This window comes from Meleagris gallopavo, chromosome 7 (genome assembly GCF_000146605.3).
Source record: "Meleagris gallopavo isolate NT-WF06-2002-E0010 breed Aviagen turkey brand Nicholas breeding stock chromosome 7, Turkey_5.1, whole genome shotgun sequence".
NCBI classification, from domain to species: Eukaryota; Metazoa; Chordata; class Aves; order Galliformes; family Phasianidae; genus Meleagris; species Meleagris gallopavo.
This window is the reverse complement of record NC_015017.2, coordinates 17,317,109-17,326,752: the sequence shown is the minus strand read 5'-3', so window position 1 is coordinate 17,326,752 and position 9,644 is coordinate 17,317,109.

Sequence of the window (9,644 nt, the reverse complement as noted above, 5' to 3'; positions counted from 1 at the left end):
ATTTAAAAAAAAAAATCACTCTTACAGAAAAGCCAGACAGAATACAAGGATGCTCAGTCCAACTTATTCTTTTTACTTTGCTCCATTTGAGAGAACATTCAGATATCTAAACAAAATATTGCCAGTGTTGTCCTTGATATAACTTAAGAGTTACACTCACCCAAAGATATTAATCTAGAATTACACGGGGAGTTCATAAATAAAAAATAACAGGCTTCAAACTCAGTATAGAGATTTCATACTGGGAGAGAAAACATAAGCAAGTAGATATAAGTTGAAGTCAACAAGGACTTAAATCAACTGAATAATCATGACTTTTGAAATCAGAAGGGTGCCTATGAGCTCTCATCTGGAGTCCTGTATATACAGTCCAAAGAATTCCAATGAAGCTTTTAGCATCCAGCTAGTAAGCTCTATTGAAACTCAAGCAGAGGTTTTAAGAAGACATTCAGAAAAGATTCCAAGTTTGGGAAATCCTACCACAACCCTAAGGAATTTGTTATAATGATTAATCACCTTCTATTGTTTTAAAATAGTAATCTGAAATTTATTTCTAAACTAAATTTGTGTCAAATTTACTCCCAGCTGCTAAGTCTCTTCATGCCTTTTCTGCTAGACGGGATTATCCTAAGTCAGTTGTGGTTAGAAAAACACTCAACAGCCTAATGGGACTATACTGTAAAGAAAAAAAAGTAATATTACAGAGGAAAGTTACACATCTTATCCAATCCACTTGTGCTGCCTGTGGCTGCAAGTCACCCCTGGAGACTTGACCTACTGGGTGAAATATCATGTATGTCTCAGGGCAAGGTGCCCCAGAATGACTTAGGAATAATAACTGTTTATGTATGCTGCATGTGGTAAGATGCAAATGGGCTGCTAACGCTCTACACTTGCACTGGTCTGGACTAGAGCTCTTCATGTCCAAGAGGGTCTTTCCTGGGAAACACCAGTATGGTATTTTACAGCTTTAAAAAAAAAAATGCTATTTCCCAGTGATTCTTTCCCTGACTGCAGACTAACCACTATTCTCAAGTCTTATTACTGGTTTGGTCTGACAAGGTGCTGGTTATATTCAGCCTTGCATGGCAGCAAGCTGTGGAAGACAGTCTGGGGGAAAAGTTTCAGGGAACTCCTCAGGAGGAGGACCTGCAGAAATGCCCAAGACAACATGGGTACATACCAAGGTACAAGAGTTGGTAAGTAATCTGATTGCTCAGAACTTATTTGAGTAACCTCTGTTCAGTGTTTTGGCTCAAAATAAGATATTGCTTTGGGAAGACTGCCTGGCACTGTCTACTCACTACCATCACTCAGAAGGGAAAGACTACCTGAATTGGCTTGCATTTTCATGTTAGGTCTCATGTATGCTATAGCCCTTCACTAGGACTGTACAAAAGGCAGAGATGCATCCATCTTTGTGCTAAGGATCACAAGAGTTTGAAGTTCGTAGCTGAGTGTGAGCAGAGCAGAAGGGAAAAACACCTGCCCAGCTACAGTATCATTATTACCAAATGTAATCTGGAATGATACTGTCATCTCAGACAAAACTTGCTTGAAAATACTTGTAGATGTAAAAGAAATAACAATTGCATGTAGAACAGAGCAATTGTAGGGCAGCTATAATCAACACATTAAGAGTATACCTGCCAGGAGCTAGTGCAACAGTAAAAATTAAAGCAAATCTATATATTGTTGAGCTCAGGAAAGGCAGGTGATAAGCTGCAATCCTGCAGCTGTCCTTACTTGGGACACCTCAGTACAGTTGCATGGTCCTTTCCTTTTAGAAGCAGTGCAGATGCCCATTATGCCTATGACCAGAGATATCTGTTCTGATCACAGAGCTGCCTGAAGGAACTTCCCTGCAGGGAACTCTCCATCCTTCCACCCACCAGTGAAGTCCAAAAGAGACTCAGCTGATTCATTGAGGATCGCTTCCTCAGAGTGAAAGAAACTAAGTAGGAGTTAAGTAAGAGGGCTAGGAGAGAAGAACTGGAAAACTGGTATTGGCAAATCAGTATTTAGAGAGATCTGTACAAACAACTAAGGAAATTATATTAATATTTTCATTAATAAAGACAAGTGCTGGGAAGGGAATGAAATCTTCTTTTAGCTCACATGGAAAATTCATCTTCTCCAGATGTCCCAGGGGATATGAGACTAGCAGAATAGATCTGTACTGATCAAAAATTTGGCATCAGTCTGAGCACGCAGCTTTGGACTGTGCCAATCCCTGCCAATGACACTTGAGTCAGAACACATTTAGCCTGATCTATTCCTCCCAAAGAATAGCTCTCTGAAAAGGCTATGAACAATCATACTTCGATTATAAATGGAACAAGTTTCCTCTGACATCATGAAGAACAAACCGGGGGCTTGTGCCTGCCTGCATCCCCTTCTTGTCATTTTAACAGTTGTTTTTAAGAGCATAAACACCCACTCAAAATTAGTACAAATGTTTCCTTCATCAGCTCGTTCTGACATTAACGGGTAAACCATATTTCTGTGGTGCACATCCAGCATTCTCACTGCACGGCTCTCCTGTCACTAACAGCAGCCGATGCGTTCAAATGAACAATTGGCCATAAATAAAAATGACAAGAGCAAATTACAAAAGCGGGAGTTGTGGCCTGGGGAATATTCACAAGCCAAAGAAGCATTACAGTCCTTTCCCCTTTAGATCACTAGTATCCACTAACACCCAGTTTGTCAAGCCGGGCTGACTCTTGTCCATGGGCCTGGAGGACTCCTATAGAACTTCAGGGCTCATAGCCAACAGAAGATCTCCCAACCCTTTCTGTGGGCTAGTGTTTCTTTCCTACAAATCTACTCCCCGCTCACACATTTTTCCTTCAGTTTTCTCATCTGATCTAATTTGTAAAAAAATAGAATGGTCTTCAGTGCAGTCAACTCTTGAACTACATGCATAAGCAGCTTCATTGTACAGTGTATGCATATTTACATGGTAATGCTTTTTAATTGGCAGCATTCAGCTTTACACGTTAATAAAACCATGTTTCACAATATTATGCCAGCATTTTAACCTAGAGAACCTTTCATTGAATCCTTCAGAGCTCCAGGCAAAAGTTATCTAGAACAGAGGCAAATTAAAAGGAAGTCTCTTTTTCAGTCTCTTGTTCTTCTGAGTTCTGGGGTAAGCGGAATAGCAGAACAAAAGCTTTTGAGAACTAGAGTGGACTCAACATTACGTGACATGATTATCCTTAGTAGAGGACCAATAGTATCTTCGTATACTTTCTCCTTCTAGGGAGTCCTGTAATTCCTTACAGAAACTCATAAGGCTGGGAAGAATATGGAGTGATTTGTTTTGCTTTCCCAGGAAAAAAACCACCACAGTATTGTATAGCTTTCAGAGGCCATCATCTGTAATCTGCTACTGACAAGAGAAAGAGTGGTGGTAGGTAATATGAAGAATCTGGACCTTAGCAGCTTGATGTAGGCATGTAAGTATATAGCTTATATTTAGATGCTCATGTTAACTAATATTAAGTGCCTAATGTTAACCAGGGTCGTTTTAAAAAGGAACAAACTAAAATTGATACCTGGAAGCAAAGCATTAAATCAGTGCTTGCTTGTAGAGAAAATTAAAATAAAAACTCGCTGAAAAAGTTTTCAATAAGAAACTGCAATACTAAGCATATATACTGCTCATGGACTTACTTCTCAATATCCCAATGGCAATATGCCATTCAGTCTTATTTCTGTGTAGAATGCAACAGTCAAGGAATCTATTAAAGCAGTACCAAAGTTATTCTAACTTGCCAAATTTTGGCATAGCATTTCAAGGACATTAAGCAAGACTCTAAGACTAATGTGTCCTAGTATGTCTTTCAGCACACAAGATTTGTTAGTTATAATTATACCACATGCTGACAAATTCTCCAGTAGAAGAGTTAATGTACTCAAAGGAGGAGGAAGGAAAAAGATGAACAACTAGCAAGTAGATAATACTTCTGCATATTACTACCTACCAGGGTAAAATAGCTCCTGCTAAGGCTGGTAAGGATTTATGGTGGGTTATTTCACCACTGGGAGATGTTACTGAGATCTTTGTGGAAACTGAGAAGCATCAGTTTCTACCCTAAAAAGCATCCTAAGAGTTTAGGTTGTCTCATGTCTTAGAGTCCTGCACGGCTTGTACAAATCTTCACTGACATCTATCTGGGAAAGGTTTACAAGGAAGGAGTGACTTTGTTATCACACCTTGAAAGTGAACTCACCATGAAAGAAGCAGGAAGAATGGAAGACTAATTTGCTTTCAAAATCTTTTGATTAGAACAGATATTTCCAATTATGTGTGATTGTTTTATCTGAATATTATATGCATCAAAGTCATTTAATCTGTCAGTCAGATCAGGTCTTCATCTCACATCTGGAAGAACAAAAACAAATAAGAATAGAAGGTGCTGTTCTCAATTACAGTCCTGTAGGCAAATAATAGTCATTGAGTTTTTTATTATTGAGGGAAAAGCCCCAGAATGGTCCACAGAAGTACTGTTAGAAACACTGGAGTATGAGTTTAAGCATGGACAACAGTAAGTTACACTTCCTAAAAGAAACGCCCATGCAGAAATGCTTCTGTCCTGTTGTCCCCCCCCAACTTTGTTTTGACTAAAGTGTAATCACCATCATCTCAACACAGATGACATTCAAACTGTGGAAGAATTTGTTTCCACTGAAATTTCTGGCATTTCTTTTAAGAAATACTGCACTTCCTTCTCTCCCTAATCCAAGCTAATGAAATTGTTTTCAGAAGTCAAAATTCCATTTTTGTCTTTTTACTTTCTACCCTTTTTATTCTTCTTTTTAAGAGAAGAAACAAATGTTTCTACCAGAAATTGACTTTGGGACCATGATTTTTTGGCAGTAACTTAGTCATAGGTGTTTTTTTTTATTATAGTCACAACTTTTAAGAACTCCTGAGCCATGATCTTCTGTACATCAGAAGAAATTTTATTGGTAATCTTCGGATATCTGGATTGTAGCTTAATTTTAGCTCCTGATCAGGCCTTAAAATAATAGGATCTGACTGCTGGCATTTAGAGAAGGTGCCAGTGCTTGGAAACTAGCTTCTGCTATATTACATAGGAAGAGCAAAAGCTGGCAAGAGTTACAGTATAGAAAGCACGCAGCAGAACTGAGTTCCAGCATAAAAATCTAAAGTAGGTTTTTTAGGTCACCTTCATAGCTTTAAAGCTAGCATTTCATGAAATAGAGCTCTAGAGGCCTCCAATAGTTTTCAGTTAACTGGAATACTCAACTCTCAAGAGATCAGCAACAGATCACCAAGAATTACTCGCCATTGTCACTAGATCTAAGTGGCCAACCAGAAGCGTGTACTAGCAAGGGAAAATCCACGAGTCCACAAACCCCTAAGGCTGAAGAGCTAAGCAAGCACCTCTTGTGTAAGACAGGAAGAAACAGCGTGACTACATAGAACCACATCAGCCACAGCTTTGCACACCAAAAGAGTTCTGCTCTTTCCTTTTCTATACTGCCGCAGCACAGACTTCTGTTTTGCTGTTAGACAATCATCTTGCCTTGAAATACTTCCCTCTTTCCATGACTGAGCACCTGCTGAGGAACTCTCTAAACCATGGGTCAGGCAATGCAACTTAGATAACCTGACTAGGAATCCCATCCCAAATCCTTGCTGTGCCTGTATTTCTGTGCTATGATCAAAGCAGTCATTACTACTATATTAGTTACCAGGGGATTATGCAAGTTGCTGGGTACACCCATTCCTCACATCACACAGTCCTGCTAGGGACAGCAGCCTGGTAGAAAGGAAAACAAAAAATCAAACACTCCACCGTTTAATGAAACTTAAAGGTTTCAGTGTGCCCACCCACAACGGGGCCAATTCAAACTTGTCTGAGTTCAGGATTGATGTTGGCCTTAGATACAATGAGTAGGTAAACTTGGCATCTTGCTGCTTTTCAAAGACTTAAGGCAAGTCAGCTGGATACTCTTGTTGAGAGACAATGCATCCCTTTGAACTAATCTATTGGAGCAGAGGTCACCTTAATGTGTAAACACCATTTCACTGTCTTTCAGAGGTGCTCCCCTAACTTAAATAAGAGCAAACAGCAATTTTTTTGATCATTTACTTCATCCTATAGCAGAACAGTGGACAGTTAGCTTCTCCAATGAGTCTTCTGTCAAGCCCACAAACTTTAAAACTGGTTTAGCAGTTAGTAAGCTTTCCAAACAAATGCCAGCTGATTGGAGGATTTACTACATCATCTGGCATATAAAACTAATAAATAAAATAGTTTTTAAGCAACCTGCCTTTTAATATTCAGACTTCTAGCTTCTGTGTCTGGGACTGAATCCAGCAATTTCTTCATCTACTCAATTAAACATCCAAATTTGCTGCCTACACATCTATTTATTGGCAGTGCACAAGTCTCCCCTTAATCTTCTATTTCATAGAAGTAAGTTTACCTAGTTTCCGCATTACAGGTTGCAATGCATATTTTCCATATGTGAAACCAGTAACAACTTTATAGGTATAACAGTGAGTGTCATCAGAAGGCTAGGCCACTCATATGCAAGATGCTCTAACGGCTCTTAAAATTGTGCAAAACTTAAATGGAAAAAAAACTGCTTAGCCACAAAGATTCCCGAGGCAAAGTTTGTAGGAAGAGGCAAGGTTTTTAATTAAAGCTGATACAGCTGGAAAATAGCAGGCACGTGCTGTCAGGCATGAGCCCTTTGTCAGATCTGAAACACAAGTAAAGCACTTCAGGCTAGATACAGGTTGAGAACAAGCTGCTTTGAGTTTAACTTTATTATGATAACCAGTCAATTTGAGAGAAAGGTGTGCTTTGTGTTGTAATTCCTCTGCTCATTACAAGTGGAAGAGATCTTAAATTCTAATGTACCGATATGTCTAGGACATACTTGATGCTATATTTTGCTCATCATTCAGCCAAATAAGGAAAACATCCGGGAAGTGAAACTGAGTAGACCAAAGTTCAGCCGATGCCTATCACGGTGCTGCGGTGTCTGATTGCAAACAGTCTATTTGGGAATGCAGACATCTTCAGCGACTTGAAACACCTCCCTTCCCCTCCCATAACAAAATTGCATTCACTGGAAATAAAAGAGATCAAGGAAACTGTTCCATCAAATTCCATTTTTGTGATAATCTAAATGGACAAGCCTAAATTCACTTTACTGGCTCTACTGACACTAATTTTACAGTAACGTAATCTGTATACTTTGAGGGCAGGAAGACCCATGAGATCATCTGCTCTGACCTCCTGCAGAGCTGCACTGTTTTCCTTAATAAAAGCCAACTGTACAGAGCAGGTGCTCCAAGCCTGACCCCTCGATTTCTCAGTCAGTTCTGAAGCCTCCTGTTCTTTTCCACAGTTACTTAAATATTTGCATGTTGTAATGCTATACAATATGCAGACAACGTCCTGACCCGAACTCATTCAGGGTGCCAGTATCAGAAAAGCAAATATTTACACAAACGGTTGTGATAGTTAGTGTAAATAATGAGACAATAACAGCAGAGCAGAGATATTTCCTGGAGGTTTAATGCCTAGCCAGGAGGAACCGATGCCCTGAACTGATCTTGGTCAGTTATTAAATGTCTTACTATTGTCTATAAATAGATAATTGTTGCTCTTGTTGTATAATGGAAATGGAACATTCAGTATACACTTGGAGCCATTTGGCATAGCCTTTGTTTCTGGGTCACAATTACTGCATATATCATGGACAATAAGCATTTGCAACACTTCAGCCCTGAGAGGTTGGATCATTTCTCAAAATCCACCATGTCAAAATTCCTGATTGACTCATGAGCCTCTCATTCTGAATGACCTGCTGCTTTCCTGAAAACAGGAAAAAGGAGCCTGAAGGAAGGGCTTTGTCCTGAGGTCCCATTTCTGTCTCTCTGAGTAATGTTACTGCAGGACCTGTGGGTCACCTGGCAACATTAACAGAGTATTTAATTATCCCTGGGAAATGTGGTGTCCCACTGCCGTGGCTCTGATGAGCAAAACACATAAGATTCAAAGATGAATTTGAGAAGTAAATTCTTAAAGGCTCGGACATTTCTCTGAGCCTACCCTGGAGAAATCTTTTATGCCTTTGCCAGTAAGACTGTTTCACAAATTTTTAGTGTTCTGCTTATTTGGTCTCTTTTTTTTTCCCCCCCTTTCCATCTCTGCCTAATCTTGATGGTCACAGGATGCAACGAAACCAAAAAAACATTATCTTTAAAATGGCAACAGAACTCCCAGGGTAATAAATCCCTGTCACATTCCTGGTATCAGTGCATTCTCCTACATTGCTTAAGAGGCTGTCTTTAAAAGTCTCCTAACTTCTGGTTCGTTTGGATCAAGACAGAACAGAAGTCTTCCACCTTGATCAGAACCAGTATCCCTTTCAGCAATTCAGAAGGACCAGTCTTTTTCTATGTCGTTTCCTTAGTATCAAATCACTTACGGAGCTGGGTCATTACCAGATAACTCTTAAACCGTTTCCTGTCCCGTTTTTCCTAGAATTTAATGGTCCAGGTCCAGAACTGAAAAGCAGAAACTGAATAGGTGGGAGAGAGATGCAGAAAACACTCATCTCTCAACACGAAGTCAGCAGTTCTCAATTTAATTGCAGGATGGCATGGCCGAGCTCTTGGAAGCATGCATGTGCATACCCCATGGGCACAAAGATTTGTCATTTTTATAGAAGGCTAAAATATAATTGGAAACTGATTGAGGCCATCCTGTATCAAAGGCCATTTCATAACACTGTAGTGGTCCATTTAAGAGAAACAACACACTGCACTCTAGCTGCTGTGGGTAAAACCAAATACCCTCCCTGCCTCCCTAAAGCAACAAAAACAACATGACCTTCTCCAACCCAAAGGGCCATTTACATAAGAGAAATAAAATTAAAGAGAAATTAAAGAGAAAAACATTGTCGTGGAGGAGGAAGTCAGGGACACAGAAGCAATGTTTCTGTCCCACAGTTATCACGTGAGGGGGTGGTGAACAGAGGAAGGCAGAAACCAGTGGGAATACTTTGTGGCTATGTAATTGGCTAAACTGGGGTGGATACAGGGAAGAAGATTGATGGAGGACAGCCATTTATTTTAGAAAGGAAATCTGAATCCCATTGGAATAGCCACAGTGGAACAAATCCAGCCATGAAGAGTGAAACAGGGAGTCATAAATAACAGGAATCTCTGGTCAAGCACCAAGGGACTGCTGCAAAACCTACCAGAATAGTAGGAGGCAGCTTCCAAAAGGGCTAACTACAAGTCCACAGGGTTCCAGGAAAACCAAGGAAGCCTTAGCCACCTAGTTTACTCTTCAGACAGCACTTAACAACACTTCCAGCTCCTTCTGCTCTTCTCATTTGATCTGACTCTTCATCTTAGCCTTCCATTACAGCAGTAGTAGTGTCTCCCTACCACTCATACTAACACTCTTTACACAGAAATTTTAAGCATATTTAATAATAAAAGTTCTCTCCATACAACATGCAGAAGGAAACCATCTATGTTGTCTGGATCATTCTCATCCCACAAAGGAAAGCATTAGAATAACATTACATCTTAAGAAAACTTACAACAGAGATGCAATGGTGTACCCTTCACTCAT